At 44.1% G+C, this 17,486-nt stretch overlaps 1 protein-coding gene across 1 annotated transcript in view; it reads left to right on the forward strand.

Moving 5' to 3' along the window:
- Positions 1-17,486, forward strand: part of TLN2 (talin 2) — a 408,095-nt gene that overhangs the window by 88,642 nt on the left and 301,967 nt on the right. The window lies entirely within an intron of this gene.

A 17,486-nucleotide genomic window follows, 5' to 3' on the forward strand; every position in this document is an offset into this window, starting at 1 on the left:
GATTCCAGGAATAACTTGACCAATTTCCCCCCCCCCGGGCCTACATTTATATTTGCAATCTGTCTTTATGCTTCCTGGGACATTATTTTACTTATTACAGAAAAGGGAAGAGAGAAATAGCTTGGATAGGACTTGAAACCAGGCCTCCTTTAAGCAAACATATTTTGAAATTGAGAAAAAGGTGGTATGAAAGTGCCAACTAATTAAGTGTAGTTGGCCCAAAGTTGCCATTCCTTACACATTCTTTCTCAAATTTTTTGGATATGACAATTCCAGTGAGAATAAGAATGAACGAATGTCCAAAATGGATGGCGGCCGGTGGTGGGTTGTTTTTGTTTTTTAATGTCTAACATGAATGCAACAGGATTTTCCTGGCCAAAACGGCCCCCAGACCACATGGGGGAACAAGTATTCATTGTCTCCAATGTGTTCAGTAGATAAGGCATTATGGCTGGCCTCCATACCACAAAACAAGGAGACCCCACTGTCATGGATTAAACAGGGGTCCAGTTGGGCAAGGGCGGTGTGATACACCTTTGGGTTGGTGGTGCCTAAATAGGTAGGCTCATAGTAGGTAAACCTAAAGCGAGGTAAGAAAAAAAGGGTTTTGTTGACTAAAATGCCCTCACAGTGGCCATGAAAGACCAGGGACATCTGCTGTGATAATCTAGGGCCCCATCAGTACTGACTTGGAGTTTGAGGCACAATGTGAAATTCCTTGTTGAGGGAGCGCTGTTGGGAAAGGAATTTGTGCCTCAGTGGATTACCTTTTCCCTGCTATTTAATATGCATGCTCTTCTTGAGCAGTGAAAGATGCACAAGAAAGATAGCATTGTTTAAAACGTTCTCACAGGTGGCTCTTGGCCATCTTTACTGAATACGCCCCGCCACAGTCCATATGTCAACACAATGTTGATGGTGAGATTCTGGTAACCTGAGGGGGCTTGCAGTCTTGCCAGAGCACATCTGTTCCTCGCTAACGGTGCCACTGAAAAAGGCATGTCATGCAAGTTTGGAGTTTAGAAATAGTCTGCTTAAAGGTGCAATGGGCTGTGGGCCACATTACAGACCGTTCTAATGAGCAGAAGACAAATGATCCTTTGAATGAGATTGGGACAGGTAAGCCTCCCTCTGTGTACTGCTTAAATAAAGGAGGAGATTTTGGGGCACCTGGGTGGCTCAGATGTTTAAGCGTCTGCCTTCGGCTCAGGTCATGATCCCAGGGTCCTGGGATCGAGTCCCGCATCGGGCTCCCTGCTCCTTGGGAGCCTGTTTCTCCCTCTGCTTCTCTCTCTCTCTCTCTCGTGAATAAATAAATAAAATCTTTAAAAAAAAAAAAAAAAAGATTTTGTCTCTGTCCCTTGCTTTCATATGGCCTGAGGAAATGGGTTGGGCAATCTGGGCACACTCGGAGCTATCTACATCCCTTCTGTTCCCCCTTTGTCCTGAGCAGGTCACATGTGTCTCTCTTGGCCTGGGTTTGTCAAGCCTCCAGGGAAGGCTGGGGTGGATGGACATCCCTGACTGGCCATTGAGAACTTCCATCAATTCCGTTCCTTCTGGGCCTGTACTGAACAGGCTACCTTCCCATAAGGTTGCTGCTGGATACCACCCTTAGTTGTCCGGTTGACTGTTCCAAAAATGAAGCTTGTACTCACATGGCCCCAGAAAAACCTCAATTCCTGGTTGGAGCTTTTCATGATTCAGAATCGTAAGGCTGTGGCTTAGGAATGGCAGAAGTGACTTTAAGTGATCCTCAGGGAGGAAAAGACAGAGTTAGAGGGATACATTGACACGGATGTGAGTGGACCTCTGGAAGGTGGTTGTTTCTCTAATTGGATATAGTTATACCAGCAGGATTTTACAGGGGTAAAGGATTTTATGCTGTACCTAATGAAGGCTCACTAATCTTTAAATACTGTTAATTTTGAAAATCTGTTTTGAAGGAGTCTCATAAAGGCTTATGACTGATTTTTTTTTTTTTTTTTTGAGATGATTATTTCTCAGGTAGAGGACTAATGAGTGGGCATCATTTCCATAGAGGGTCAAGTACTAAGATGCTAGCAGAAAAGGAATTAAGCATAGTTTGGGCATAGTAGGGCCACTAGAGACCCAGCGTGACACGGGGCATGGCTTTGGGATCCTTATTGCTGTGTTCTGTCCTATGCCTACGGTGGGCCTGGTGGGAGGGCCCAGGGACAGACGGCTGTGTCTTAAAGCACATGCCAGTCTAATGCATGAATTGGAGGGCCTTGACACAACTGTCTTCAGCTGAATGAAGCTTTATAGAATCTGGGGGCCTTACTCCTGATGACAAGGTGGCTACTTCCTTCTTACTTTCTTCTTAAAACCAAACAAACATTGTTTTTCTAGGGAAAGGCATCGTAGCTTGAATTTACCAAATTTGACAGCTTTTCTTAAATTCCTCCAAAACACTGAGTTGCCAAAACAAATGCTTCCTCTTGAGAGGATATGAATTTCGTTTTTAGGCTTTGAAGTTTCTAAGGAGGAAGCCTGTCTTCGACATTAAGGGAAAAGCCATGGTTTAGGAGTCAGCCAGGATGGGAAACCTGTGCCAGCAACTAGTGAGATAACAGGTTTATTTCCTTAAACCACGAATTTCGGAAAGGAGTCCGCTGCATTTAGGACTCTAAAATTGGTTATCACAATGGTATCGATCCATAAAGACTCAGGTTGTATCATATGTTGCCTGGCTTCTGGCCCATCTGTGGCTCTGCATCCAGGTTTGGAGATGGAATTCGGAGACATGAACATACAGGCATGCCGGGAGAACTGCCACTTGCAAAAAATGCAAGTTGGTGGGAAATACAGAGGCTGGGTGATAAATGGTCTTGGACTTCTGTTTTTATGTCACCTCTGCCTCCCTTCTTACTCTTGAATATTCAGTAACAATTTTGAGGCTACTTCCTTCATTTTAGTTGTCCTGGAGTCCAGAGATGGGCCGGAGGAAAACAATTTTGTCAAGTCCGAAAGGTTTTGACTTCTGTTGGCCGTGTTGTTAGTAAATACAGCTTAATGAGCTGGCCACTCTGACCCATACTGTCTGGGTTTTTGTGGCCAGTTTTTGAACTCTGCTGCAACAGAGTAAACAAACACCCTCCATTGCAATTTAAAAAATTGTTACTTTTTAAATTTCAGAAGTAGTAGGTGTTCACCGAAGATAATTTGTGAAGTGGAGAAAAATAGAAGAGCATAAAAATTGCCCACTGAGAGTGAAACAAACAGGCTGACCCGCCTCAAAATTGACAGTGAATTCTCCATCTAAAGCACTCCAACTAAGCACTAACATCTGAGCTAGCCATCCAGATACCTGGCATCAACAAGGACTTGGACCACATAACTCGGTATGGTTTATATTTGTTTGACACTGAGCTCGAATCGTCCACTTACTGAAACTTGGAGCACTGACTTCCCTACTTAATCCAAATGTGCTTTTATACATTGAGAAACTTCTTAAGTGATTAGTGGATTCACTCGATGCCACCATCCTCTAAAGCTCCTTAGGAAAGTGATTTTCTTTCTGTGGGGTGAGAAGGAAATTACAGTGGCCACCCTCTTGTTTAGCCTTTTCCTTCTTGGAAATTCCCAGGCATCCTGGTGGCCATGTGCGTACCCTTGGCTGTAGTCTGTGGAGCTCCCATAGTATGCCCTGCCCTATTTCCTCTCCTGGCTCTTCTCCAGCTGAGGCCTTTCTAGAAAGGTTTTTTCCTTGCTTGGAATTTATTTTCGTCTCCTTTTATTGGTTCCTTCTTCTCTGTCCTGTGAGTTGTTCAAGAACAAGGAAGAGTAAGGAAGCCTTTGCTTCTAGGAGCCAGGTGGTCATCCTGTAGCGGGCCTCACAGTGCTTTCCTAGTTGTTCTTCTCTCTTGACAACCTGCTTGGGTTTATGGTTTTCAGCAAGCTGTACAGTATCAAATACCCCAGGATCCGAATTGGGGAAAAGAATACCTGGTTTGGGTTCCACGTTTGCCTGTTTCTTGTTGATTTTTTTTTTTTTTTTTTTAAGAGAGGGAGACCAGGGAGGAGCAGAGGGAGAGGGAGAATCTCAAGCAGACCCTGTGCTGAGCATGGAACCCAACCTGGGGCTCAGTCTCAAAACCCTGAGATCATGACCTGAGCTGAAACCAAGAGTCAGACGCTTAACTGACTGAGCCATCCAAGTGCCCCTTGATCTGTTCACTTTTGAACCTTTTATTCATCAGTAGAATCCACTGCCTGTAAAGCTCATGAAATAACTGTAAAGTTGTAAATTAATTTGCAGAGATTTAGTGTTTACAACTCTTCTTGCTTTGTTGGCATACAAGGTAGTAGCTCTAGATTTCGTTTGTTTAACTCTGATAGGCCCTTTAAGTAAATGGAGTTAGATGCTATATTTATGGATTGGAAGACTTAACATTGTTCAGATATCCTTCCCCCAAAGTGACCTAAATCAAAATCACAGAAGGGGATTTTAAAAAATTTACTAAGACCTCAACAAGCTGAATCTAAAATTTATAGGGAAATGCAAAGGACTCAAAGTAGCAAAAATAATTTTATAAAGAAAATCTAGCTGGAGGGCTTATTCTACCTGATTTCAAGGTTTACTCTAACGCAACAGGTATCAGGACAGTGTGGTATTGGTGTCAGGCCAGACCTATTAGATCCGTGGAACAGGCTGGAGAGGTCCAGAAATGGACCCCCACATACAAGGTGAACAGATTTTCATCAAAGGGGCCACAGTAATTAAGTGGAGAATGGGATGGGCTTTTCCACAAGGGATGCTGGAACAATTGGGTGTCCATATGGAAGAAAGGCACCTTGATCCTTAGATTATAGGATATAACAAAAATTAACTCCAGATAGATTGTAGACTTAAAAACTCTGATATTCTTTCATGCTATTTGTTGAAATCAGCATGAGGGAGGAACAGTATGCCAAGTGCTGAGAGGCTAACGAAGGAAGAAATGGTGTTTCTTTCTCATTTTTCCTGTACTCTGGACCACTGTTAACAAGGCCCTCTTTTGGTTGGGTAGTAACAAAACCAGAAAGCCACGTTTCTTGGTAGTACCTTCAGAGGATGGATTTTCCTTTTCCCACTTCTTCTCTTCGTCTTATTTTGCTAGTGAGTCTTACTATAGCTTATGCACGATGCTCAGGAAAAGTTTTCTTTTTTCTTTTTTTCTTTTTTTTAAGTGGGCTCCAAGCCTAGCACAGAGCCCAGCATGGGGCTTGAACTCACGACTGTAAGATTGAGACCTGAGCTGAGATCAAGAGTCAGATGCTTGGGCGTCTGGGTGGCTCAGTCATTAAGCGTCTGCCTTTGGTTCAGGTCATGGTCCCAGGATCCTGGGATTGAGTCCCACATTGGGCTCCCTGCTCGGTGGGAAGCCTGCTTCTCCCTCTCCCCACTCCCCCTGCTTGTGTTCCCTCTTTCGCTGTGTCTCTCTCTGTCAAATAAATTAAAAAAAAACTTAAAAAAAAAAAAAAGAGTCAGATGCTTAACCCACTGAGCCACCCAGGCACCCCTCAGGAAAAGTTATCTTAAACAAACATGTATTGAAATGTACTAGGACATCTTGTCATTTAAATAATCCGTGGCATGTTAGTAAGCAGGGAATCCTTCTGTTTAGCCAGTGTTCTTCCGGCAGCTCTATCCTAAGGTTGCGCCCACTGGAGCCCTCCTGCCCTCTAACTGGGGTATGGGGAGAATGCTGGCGGGCAAGTCTTGACTTAGCTCTGAGTCTCTGGTGAGTTTTCTGGAGGCCTCAAGCCACAGCGCTTCCTGGACTTGTCATGACTATCGTGTTGGCTCTGTCCCGTTGCACAGACCGTGTAAATGGTAGCTGAAACTTTATATCCGTGTCTTTCTTCCACATGCTGGGTTAAAGATTGCTTTGTGACATCAGTGGGGAGCCAAAGTAAGGAGTTCACCACAACCGATGGCCGAGGAAGGGTGAAAGGAGTTCTCCCCAAATCTGAGCTGTGATGTGCAGTGTGGAGCATCATCTGCCTCTGTGGAGCCGGGAAGAGCTCTGTGCTTCGGGTAGTCTGAACTCGGTTCTGAGGTTCACTGAAGGTCATTGAAGGTCTTGAAGCCAATAACATGATGGCCAAGTGACAGATCGAGGATCATTATTTTGTTCTTCTAATCGAACACATATTCAGAGAGCATTTCCTTTTTGGCAGGCATTGTTCTAGTTGGGGGGGGTGAGGGGGTGGGGGGGGAACTATTTGGAGCAAGACCCATGAAGATCAGGCCCTAACGGAGTCCACGTTCTAGGAATGTAAAGGCTTCTCGGTACTTTCCTCACTTGTCTCTTTCTTGAAGCACTTGGCTCAAATCCAGCCAACCGTGATATCTCCTGGAGGAAGGGACCTCTCTGTCCTCTGAAATCATTTGTGTGCTTTGTAGGCGCTAAGAGTATGACAGCTATTAAAGCACCTCATCTAGTGGCCGTTTGCAAAAGGGCTTAGGCTACCCTCCAGGAAACGAGACATGTCACACTTTCTTTTTTTTTAAGGGTGGTAGGAGGAGGACCAGCCTCCCGAGAGGGTGCCATATGAGTGAGGAAATATCCCGAAAGTATTTATTGAGCAAATGTATGTTTGCATGGTATAACCACATGGATCCTATTACAAACATCCAGCTGATACCCAGCTCTTCAGAGTAACATTTTGAATTCCTAAGAACTGTGCTGAACCTAAATAAGAGGAGAGCCCTCCTGCCAGCAGACCCTTTCATTTATTTCTGGAGTTCTTAGTAAGAAAGCTCTGCCAAAGGTTGGGGGAGTCTCTTTCCTTTCCCTTTCCCTTTCCCTTTCCCTTCCCCTTCCCCTTCCCCATTCCATTCATTAGAGAGAGCGAGCACGAGCAGCAGCAGGGGCAGAGGGAGAGGGAGACTCCCTGCTAAGCAGGGAGCCCGATGCGGGGCTCGATCCCAGACCCTGGGATCATGACCTGAGCCAAAGGCAGACGCTCAACCATCTGAGTCACCCAGGCGCCCGATGGGGGGGAGTCTTATATTGGCAATGTGTTTGAAACAGGTGACATTGTCTCCTGAGCTCTCTCTGGGGTCTTGGATGTTTTGATAGGCAGAAGCCAGCCTTCCTCTGTAGTTGGAAATACCTACCTACACGGCTTGGAAATGACACACTAGAGCCCCAAGTTAAAACAGCTGATTCCACTCCCATCGTAGAACAGAAAAACATCATTTTGAAATCCTGTGTGAGTAGAATGACATTCAGACAGGATATTAATCTTCCTAGAAATTACGCCAGGAAAGTAGAATGCTTCCTCTTAAGTCTCCCCCCTGTCCTGGCTTTTGGCTTGTGTATGTATTTGTCATTTGAGCATATATGTGAAATGAATGAACTACAAATTATCTTTTGTATTTATTGATGACAAATTATTAAATGTTGTCACTTGTTTTTAGCTTAAAAACACTTGCTGAGCTATGTGTAAGTGACTTAAGGGTTAGGAGGGAACTTAAAACCATTTAACTCAGTATTTCCTGAAGAACTGATGCAGGAATTGGTCTAAAAGTCAACATGGGAAAAAACAGATTTTCTATGAAGATAAATTTATTCAAATAATTGCCTTTTATAGAAAGACATTATCCTTCCTACTCTTCAGGTTTTAAAATGGCTCTTTTTGATGAAATGATGGTGTAAGGTGGTTTTCTTAGGGGAGGACCTCAAAGACAAAGGCATCAGTCAGCCCAGTTTGGGAAGGAGTGGAGATTTTCTTTGGAATACCAAAGTCTGGTAATCACTCATCTAGTTGAAAACCCCATTTGACCTTTGAGTTGTCCTCTTATTATCAAGTCTCCACTGAGTTGGGGTGTTGGCACTGGGAGCCCCCACCCCAAGGCTGGTCCTCCTTTCCCCAGCTATAGCTAAGGTTGGAGAATTAGTGTTCTGTGGAACTTTCATAACCTAAACTCGGCCAGATTCTTGGGAGCCATAGCACAAGTAAGGGGAGGAAGTGCAGGGTGGGCTGTGGGTCAGCTGTTTGATTCCCGGGGCCAAAGCAGAAATGCCCATGAGCTTGAGTTAGTGCCAACCACTTAATTGCATGGTAATTAAATGCTAACATGGTTGATCAGAGGAACTGTGTAATTGAAGCATAATAAAATGTGGCATGCTTAGTAAGCAATTGAGTTGTCTTCCCAGGGATGTAGCCTGCACTAGGCAGGAGAAGCATGGATGTCTTTAACAGACAAACCATGAGAGACTATGGACTCTGAGAAACAAACTGAGGGTTTTAGAGGGAGGGTAGGTAGGGGGATGGGTTAGCCCGGTGATGGGTATTAAGGAGGGCACGCACTGCATGGAGCACTGGGTGTTATACGAAAACAATGAATCGTGGATCACTACATCAAAAACTAATGGTGTATTGTATGGTGACTAACATAACATAATAAAATAAAATAAAAAAGTTGGGTTTTGTTTCTTTTTTTTTTTGCAGTTCTGCCCTTTTGTTTTCTAAGGAAGATAAATAAGGTGTTTGTTTAAAGTAATGAATCCGACCCCATATCTATCATACCTGAAAACCAGATTCATAATTTTATTTATTTATTTATTTAGATTTTATTTATTTATTTGACAGAGACACAGCAAGAGAGGGAACACAAGCAGGGGCAGTGGGAGAGGGAGAAGCAGGCCCCCCGGGGAGCAGGGAGCCCGATGCGGGGCTCGATCCCAGGACCCCGGGATCATGACCTGAGCCGAAGGCAGACGCTTAACGACTGAGCCACCCAGGCACCCCTGGATTCTTACTTTTATATGAAACTTCCCCATGTGTCATTGACCAACAGGACCCCTAATGTGTGTGTGGGGGGTAGGGGACTGGTTTGCTGGGCTGTCTCCCACCTCGTGCCTGGGACGCCATCCATCTACTCTGCCTTTTACCGCTTGAGTTGCCTTGAGAGAGAGAGAGAGAGAGAGAAACCAGTGGCTTTGGATTCATTGTCCACATCCTTTTGTTTCCCAATCAGAAAAGGAAACATTAAGGTTAGGGACATTAGTTTCAAATTAATTCTGTATTTAAAAATCTTTTTTTGTAAGCCATGTGAAACCAACTGTTCTTAATACATAGGAAAAATGTTAAGGTTGGAATCGTCCCAGTAGTCTGTATTTTGTCGTTCTTTTTGGTGTTGTCACTGGCAGCTTTCATTAAGCAGTTTCCAAAATGAGCTGGTAAGATGCGGTCCCAGAGCCCCCCATACGGCCTGTTGGAGTGTCCTGCTCATGACGGCTGCTGCCAGCTCTTCAGGGTCAGCACTGGGGACCCACCAGAGCACGTTCTCTGCTCAAGGGCCCAGGGGAGTGGGTTCAGAAGTACCAGCCCTGCGAGGTAGTGCCCCAGAGGGTGGGGCACACAGCTTCTGGGTCAGTCAGACTTGGGTGCCGCTTAGTGGCTTTGTGTCTTTGGGCAAATCAGTTAATCTCTTTGAGGTTCAGTTGCCTGAGCTGTAAAATGGATATTAATGCTTTCCTTAGGCAAGAGTTGAGATAATTAAGTTAATGAGGTGATCTAGAAAACGGTAGATGATGATTACATATGGGTAATACATGGATCTTGCCTGACAGTAAGACACGACTTCTTTGAACCGGGCCCAGGACTTTGCATTTCACTGAAGTTGTAAACTGTGCTTGTTGTAATCTGGGGTTCCACATGGAACCTCTGTTCCTTTTTCTCCTTCATCTGTGCCTGGTGATGTTTTGCTTGTCGCAGGCTGATGCTATGGTAGGGTGGCTTGCAGCTTGCTGCTGTAAGGTAGACCGTGAGTACCTGGTCACCAAGAAATGTCCTCTCTCTCCCCCACTGGAGGCGTCCAGGCCCTTGAACAACTCTGACAATTAATAAGATGTGTATTCTGGACACACAAGAAGACCGTATCTGGAGACTCCAAGTACCTGGTATTAAGTGACACCATATGCTCTGCTTAGGTCCAGAAAAGTTAAGGGGTAAAAGTTACAGGGTACAGATCTTCTCTGGGCTTCGTGGGTCCAGATATATTGAATTTACAATTCTGGAGTATTTGGACGGTTCCTTCCCGCAACAGTAGTGGAAATGTTAATTTGCGCTGTCTTTCCTGCTTAGTCAGTGCTGGGCTTTTCCTTCCTTCTGCCCTTAGGAGTGACCTCCAGCCACTGACACTCTCCCTGAGCTTGTGCTGTGTGGATCACATGAAGCTCTTGGTATCAGCAGTACATGAACGTGGCAAAAATTCGGGCACTTGAGGAATCTGGTGGTCTGTTGCTTATGTTTAGGAATGTTCATGAGAATATAGGAATTACCCTATATTTTGTCACAAAAGACCCAGCACCCAGCCCAGCCCCAAAAGAGTTGGGCTTGGCTCCAAACTGTGCATTGGAGGCTTGTGAAAATTTCTTGGAATTATTTTTTTTCTTACTAATATTTGGATTTCACATTCCATCCCATAGCGCATTCTGTTTTAATGTAGAAATGGTATTTTTCTTCCCAAATACTTAAAGAGGATTGACTTGCCTGGAAAAGATGGCACATTGATCCTGCAGCTCCCCTCCTTGCTGTGCACCCCTGCACACCCCCGTGCACCCCTGCACACGCCTGCAGGCACACCCCCTACCTGAGAAGCAGAGTCTGGTCTGCCACTGGCAGGAGGTTTTGTGGGAGGCTGTAGCCATAATTCCTGGAGTTTACCCCGAACTTTCAGGATTAACCTTTCATGGATTGATCATTACGGAGTTTCTAGAGATTAATGTATCTAACTCGGGATGAGGCTATTTGTCTTCAAACTGGTCTTCTGAGCTAGAGTGAAATTAGAACCCTATTTTCCTATATTTCTTTAGTGAAAACAAAAAAATAGGTCTTCAGATGGTCTCTTGGGATGTCTTTCTGAGAAGCCACCATCTTAATGTAGCAGTGACCCTGGTTGGTTTTGCAGCATCTGTGAGGAGCTCGGACTTAACCTCCCTCCTCGTGGTGCCCTGGTTTTCAGTGTCTGGTCTTGGCTGATACCTGAAGGAATACTCTCTGTTGACTACCAAGCTCTTGTCCTGGGTCAGAACTAGAGGCAGAGAAGTAGGAAGTTAGTACTGTTGAGCTGACTTGTACACATTTGCTGCATCACACACCCATTTGGCCTCTCGATGTGCTTGTCTACCTGTTAGTAGGCGTAGGTGTGTACCTCGTTCCCCAAAGCCCAGCTTCTGTGAATTTTCCTTTGCGGAGCCTCTTCTGGTCCACTTAATACCTGCTTTCAGGTGGGAGGTTGTATCTTGCTTGCCTGAGCTTCTGTGACATGTTGTCTCACCACAGTGCTGGTTTCCTTTTGCTTTGTCATAGAGCTGTGTTCCAAGGGGTGGATTCCTTCATCTTTGGCGGGGGGGTGGGGGTTGGGGTGCGGGGGAGGGAGTGCACCTGGTAACCATGTAGACCTGGGTTTACTTCTCCTGATCCTGAGCCCGGCCCTGGGGCAAGTCCATGAGTACTCCAGTGGCCCCATCAGTGAAGTGGCCCATCGCTCTTTTCTTGTGGGGTGGTCTTAGGAATGAAAGCATGGTGTAACAGACACATAACGGGTCTGATGAAGTGCTGGTAACATGGGAAGCATGTGATAAATGCCATTTCTTTGCTTAGTGTCCAATCCCAATAGGGCCTGGAAGAAACTCTGTGTGAAATTGGTGCTCAGTAAATACTGAAGAGCAAACCCTCCTAGAACCTGGTATTTTGCAGCTACAGATTAAAGTGGCATAGAAGCCTGTACCCAGCCTGTTGGAGCTCTGACTGGCTCTCTTTCCCTGATGTTTGTCTTTACTAGGAGCAAAGAATGTTCCAGATCTCTTACGCGTTAACTCCGCCGACAACTGAAACAAAAGAGGGAAGGACAACCCCTTCTTAGGGAGTGGGCAGAAATTCCAATTTCAATTTACCTATGATTTTGAGAACCTACCTTTCCACTTTCTTATTCAGTCTATACTCATAGCACACACAATGACTTGCCCTTCTTCCTCCTGTCACAAATCTCTTGAAGGCTATTAGCCTAATATGCACACAGCTCCAACTTTTTCTTAGTTCTTTGCAGTAATTCATTTCCCAGAGGCTCTTTATGAGAGCAGAACTTTTGAATAGACTAGGAATGAGGTTGTGACCAATTCCATTATGTCAGTAGTGTTATGGAAAAAAAAAACAAAACTTCATCCATTGTGTCAATGAACTATAATTCTGTTTAAAAGGTCAAATGTGTGATGCCTTCGAGAAAGCTCCCCAGTGTTCTCCCTTGGGAAGTATGTATGATATGTTGGGAACAAAGTTTTAATGTGGCATTTCTTTTCCTCAAAGATCTTTGATAACTTGTGTTAGATGAAGTTCTTTAAGAGTGGTCATTAATTCCGAGTCGTCATTAGCCTGTAAATGCAATCTGCCCTTCAGGTACCATTGCGGAGATTGTAGCTGTTGCTGCGCATCTGCATTTGACAGAAGGAAGAAGACCGACATCTTACGGGTCAGTTTGGTGTATTATTTCAAACCAGGGAAATTTTGTCAGGTTGTGATTGTAATTGAAGTGTTAAAGACTTGGGGAGGGGTAAATTGCATTTAATCTCTCAGCAGCCTTTAGAGTGAGCATTCGACAGATACTGTCACTGAATAACTGACATTGCTACTGAGAAGCGTTAAGTCAGTTGCTGTCTTTGTCCTTTTGGGGTGCAGAATTACCAAACTGGGGATGCACAAACTTTGCCTAAAGGAAGTGAATCAGCCATATGCATTTTTCTTAAAGACCAGGGGAAGCAGAAAGGTAAGATTGGAATGTTGTGCGGGCAGGAGCTGGTGTGCAAGAGCACGTGTGATTTCGAAACCCCCCCTCCCCCTACCTGTTGAACTCAAGGTCTGAGGCCTATCCTAATGCTAATATTTTATCACTGGTACTTCTCTGAGTTTTGTGATCTTCTACTTAAATCGGTATGGTAGGTAGCTGTCCCCAGCCATCCCCGCTCCCCTCCCCAATATAATTTTAATCCCTGCCAAAAGGAAATGGATTGCATTGGTTAGCTATTGCGAACTTTAGTTCAGCAGTGTCTGTGAGATTCATCCATGTCTTTGTTAGTATCAAAAGTTTGTTCATCTTTGTTGCAGGAGGGTAACCCATGGTGTGAATATACTGTGATCAATCCATTTTACTGCCAGTGGAAATTGTTGTAGTTTCCAGATTTTTGGCTATGCTAAAGAGCCGATGATCTGTGGTCTTGTTTGCTGGTGTACCTGTGCATGCGAATTGTTCTTTCCCCTTTTCTTTGAGAGAGGACTACTGCAGGATCCTATTTGTCCAGTTGAGTTAAGTTTCTGATGAGTAATCTCACTTAAGAAAGGGATGCTAGAGGTTTGCGAGATGGTTCATTGTGCAGATGTTAGCCTTAGGCTTGTCTGTGTAGACGTGCTACCAATGACTAAATGATCAGTATTCCAGAGAAAACAGCCATAGGGTTTCTGATTTTCTAATTTTATCTTAATTTTAAGTGCCCTGTGTACATGTTTGTGTTCTTCTGTCAGACTCCCGTGAATTCTTTTTGGCAGTGGAGAGATGGTAAAATAGAAGCAAATCCAGCAGAACATAGCTGTGTTCCTCCCACAGGCACTCATTGCCTTTCCTTCACGTGTGTCGGTTTTGTCTCATACCAGCTGCACTTGCACTTTGTCCCTCCCATGCAGTGCCTGACTCAAACCCATGCTGGTCTCCTCCCTTTCCAACCAGGTCCTGAGTGGGGGAAGGGAGCTCTGCCATGACAGGACTGTGGCCCAGAGGCGGCCAACAGTTGTATAGGCGAATCCCCAAACTGAAGACCTGAGAATTGGACTGTGCCTCGTGGGTTATCTAGTCCAACCAGCTCTTTTTGCAGATAAGACACAGGTTTAGACAGGTAAAGTGACTTGTCCAAGTAGAACCCATGTTTTACTGTTCCAGGTGCACCTTGTCTTCTATTACTTACTGACCGAAGGTAAGGCGGTATTGAAAGAGGGCTTGATGCGCTCCTAATTGATTATTGGTTTTGCCAAATGAGAGCTTTCATTGTATATTGTCTTGCTGAAAAATCTTTTTTTTTTTTTTTTAAAGATTTTATTTATTTATTTGTCAGAGAGAGAGAGTGAGCACAAGCAGGGGGAGTGGCAGGCGGAGGGAGAAGCAGGCTCCCTGCTGAGCAGGGAGCCCGATGCGGGACTCCATCCCAGGACCCCGGGATCATGACCTGAGCCGAAGGCAGATGCTTAGCCGACTGAGCCACCTACGTGTCCCTTTTTTTTTTTTTTCCTTGAACTGTATAGTTAACATACGGTGTGACAGTTTCAGGTGTCCAATACAATGATTCAACAATGCTATGCATTACTCAGTGTTCATCATGATAAGTGTACTCTGAATCCCCTTCACCTGTTTCACTCATACCCCACCCACTTCCCCTATGTAACCATCAGTTCTCTGGAGTTAGTCTGTTTCTAGGTTTGTGTCTCTCTCCTTTGTTTTCCTTTGCTCATTTGTTTTTTAAATTCCACATATGAGTGAAATCATACGGTATTTGTCTTTCTCTGACTTATTTTGCTTAGCATAATACTCCCTAGCTCCATCCATGTCTTTGCAAATGGCAAGATTTCATTCTTTCTATGGCTGAGTAATAATCCAGTGTGTGTGTGTGTGTGTGTGTGTGTGTGTGTGTGTGTGTGTGTACGTACCACATCTTCTTTATCCATTCATCTATCGATGGACACTTGGACTGTTTCCATATCTTGGCTATTGTAAATAATGCTGCAATAAACATAGGGTTGCATGTATCCCTTTGAGTTAATGTTCTTGTATTCTTGGGTAAATACCCAGTAGTGCAATTATTGGATCATAAGGTAGTTCCATTTTTAATTTTTTGAGGAAACTCCATACTGTTTTCCACAGTGGCTGCACCAGTTTGCATTCCCACCAATAATGCACAAGGTTCTTTTTTCTCCAAATCCTGGCCAACACCTGTTGTTTCTTGTGTTTCTGACTTTAGCCATTCTGACAGGTGTGAGGTGATCTCTCATTGTAGTTTTGATTTGTATTTCCCTGAAGATGAGTGATGTTGAGCATCTTTTCATGTGTCTGTTTGCCATCTGTAATGAAATGAGAGCTTTTAAATTGGGTTCAGAATAATGTGTGATTTTTCCATTCTCTCCTCTGGGCAAATGACACACAGCATCCTGCCCTCTTGGGTTTATGTCCTCAGTGTTTTCCTGTGGGTTGTACATTTATTTTGGTCCTACTCACATTATGTGAACATCTAGTTAAGAGTTTTGCTGCTTTTCCTGAAGAATTCTAAATTTCACCTGAGATTGGCTTTGACTATCAACAAGATAAAATTGGCCTGTCCGATGAGGGAAGACATTCACTGCACAGAGTTGTTGATGACCTATGGTTATCTCCCTAACTTTGATTTCAACTTTGGGTGCGTGCTTGCTTGTAGACAGCTGCGACAATCTGGCTTTCTCCTCCTGCCTCTTATTTCTCCCCCTGATTAAAGGCCAGGTGTCCTTCTGCCTTCCATGTCATCAGTCCCTGCCTGTCTGGCTGATTGGACAGAAGCTCTGGCAGGCAAGTGATCCATCCTATTACTACTCATTTGCCTTACACGATGTAATCATTCTGACTAGCTGTGCCTAGCATCCTTTTGATAGCAGAAAGCTTTTGAGCTTTTTATGTGAAATTGTAGATAGGCAGTGAGGTAAGCAATTATGTGATAAGGAGGAAGAACTGTATTTTCAGAAACTTGGTCCTGAGTTTTATTGCAAAGGTGTGGAATAGAGAGGAGGGAAACCGTGGGTTTCATGTGGACCATCAAATGATGGTATTGCTCTAGGATGCTGGAGCTTGGAAGACAGTGTGGAGCCACCCCTCCCATTCACCATGTGGGCAGCTCCTCACTGGTACTGTTTCATTAGAGATCAGTGAAGGCCAGTGAGTGAGCTAGTCAGAGTGTGGTGGAGGGTGGATGGTAGAGGTGGCTGTTTCTACAGCCAAGGGCATCTAGAGCTTATGTTACTAACTTGGAGTATAATGACCTTCCTCCTCCTCCTGTTCTGTACTTTCAGTGTCCCCCATTCACTGTCTCCCACCCCCATTGCTGTGTCTGGCCTTACCTCTTGTAATTTGTCTGTCTAGCTTTACTGCGCTGAAGGCTCAGCCCTCTCCGTTTGTCCGTTTTTTTGTTTTGTTTTGTTTTGTGTTGTTTTTTTGAACACCCTAAACTGTTCTCAGTGGGAAATCACTGTAAAGTCTGAAGTATTCTATTTGGAATAAAATGGGAGGTTTCAATGTTTTTATTTGAAAAATGACTGTTGAATCCGTGTAGAAACAAAGGTACCACAAGCAAAAATGTTCTTGTTTTCCTTTTGTCAATTTATTAGGGGTTGTGGTTGTTTACCCCTCCCCCGTTCTGTAGGGCTCTGGAGAAAAACGAGGTGGTGATTGGTGTTTTGTAATGAATCTGACTAATTATTTCCCACTCCAACGTTTTAGTTTTGTGCCTATTTACTTTTTAGCAAAAATAACTTTTCCCTGGAGGTTGTTGGGAGATTTTACTTATATTCTAATTTGGTTAAAGACTCAAACATACTACTAGCATTATTATGAGAAAAGTGGGAGCTTCTTGTCTTAGCAAATTTCCTACTGTGAAAAACAAACAAACATGTTAACTCTTCTTTGGGACCTACTGATTTGATGATAAAAGGGTTGACTGGACATGTTGAGCAAATGTATCCTTTTTTCTTGTTGCTGGAATTATCATGAGAGACTCCACAGCCTTCTCCTGGGTTTCGTACATACGTACTTCATTTTCCTGCGCATAGTACTTGACCTTGAGCTATTGAAGCCTCTGTTTCCAGCTTCATCTGGAAAATGGGAGTGATGATTTTCCCTATCCATGAGGTTGCTGTGTGAGTGAGAGTGGTACACAGGGCACTTATATTGGCCTAGCACATAGTGAATACTCATCACATGCCCTCCTTTGAGTTGCTTGTGTCTAAGGCAGGAAGGCATATAGGGCTTGGTGGAGGCTGGAGGAGCATGGCTGTTTGAAGACAAATAGAATCGGGTTCAGATTTCAGGTCATTAGCTAGCATACGATACTGGGTAAGAGCTGAAACTTGTCTGAGCCTCAGGTTCTTTTTTTTTTTTTTACAGTTTTTTTTTTTTATTCTTATGTTAATCCCCATACATTACATCATTAGTTTTAGAGGAAGTGTTCCATGATTCATTGTTTGTGCATAACACCCAGTGCTCCATGCAGAATGTGCCCTCCTCAATACCCACCACCAGGCTAACCCATCCTCCCACCCTCCTCCCCTCTAGAACCCTCAGTTTGTTTTTCAGAGTACATCATCTCTCCTGGTTCGTCTACCCCTCCGATTTCCCCCCTTCATTCTTCCCCTCCTGCTATCTTCTTTTTTTTTTTTTTCTCTTAACATATATTGCATTAGTTGTT

This window comes from Leptonychotes weddellii, chromosome 9 (assembly GCF_054177405.1).
Source record: "Leptonychotes weddellii isolate Sample4059 chromosome 9, ASM5417740v2, whole genome shotgun sequence".
Lineage (NCBI taxonomy): Eukaryota > Metazoa > Chordata > Mammalia > Carnivora > Phocidae > Leptonychotes > Leptonychotes weddellii.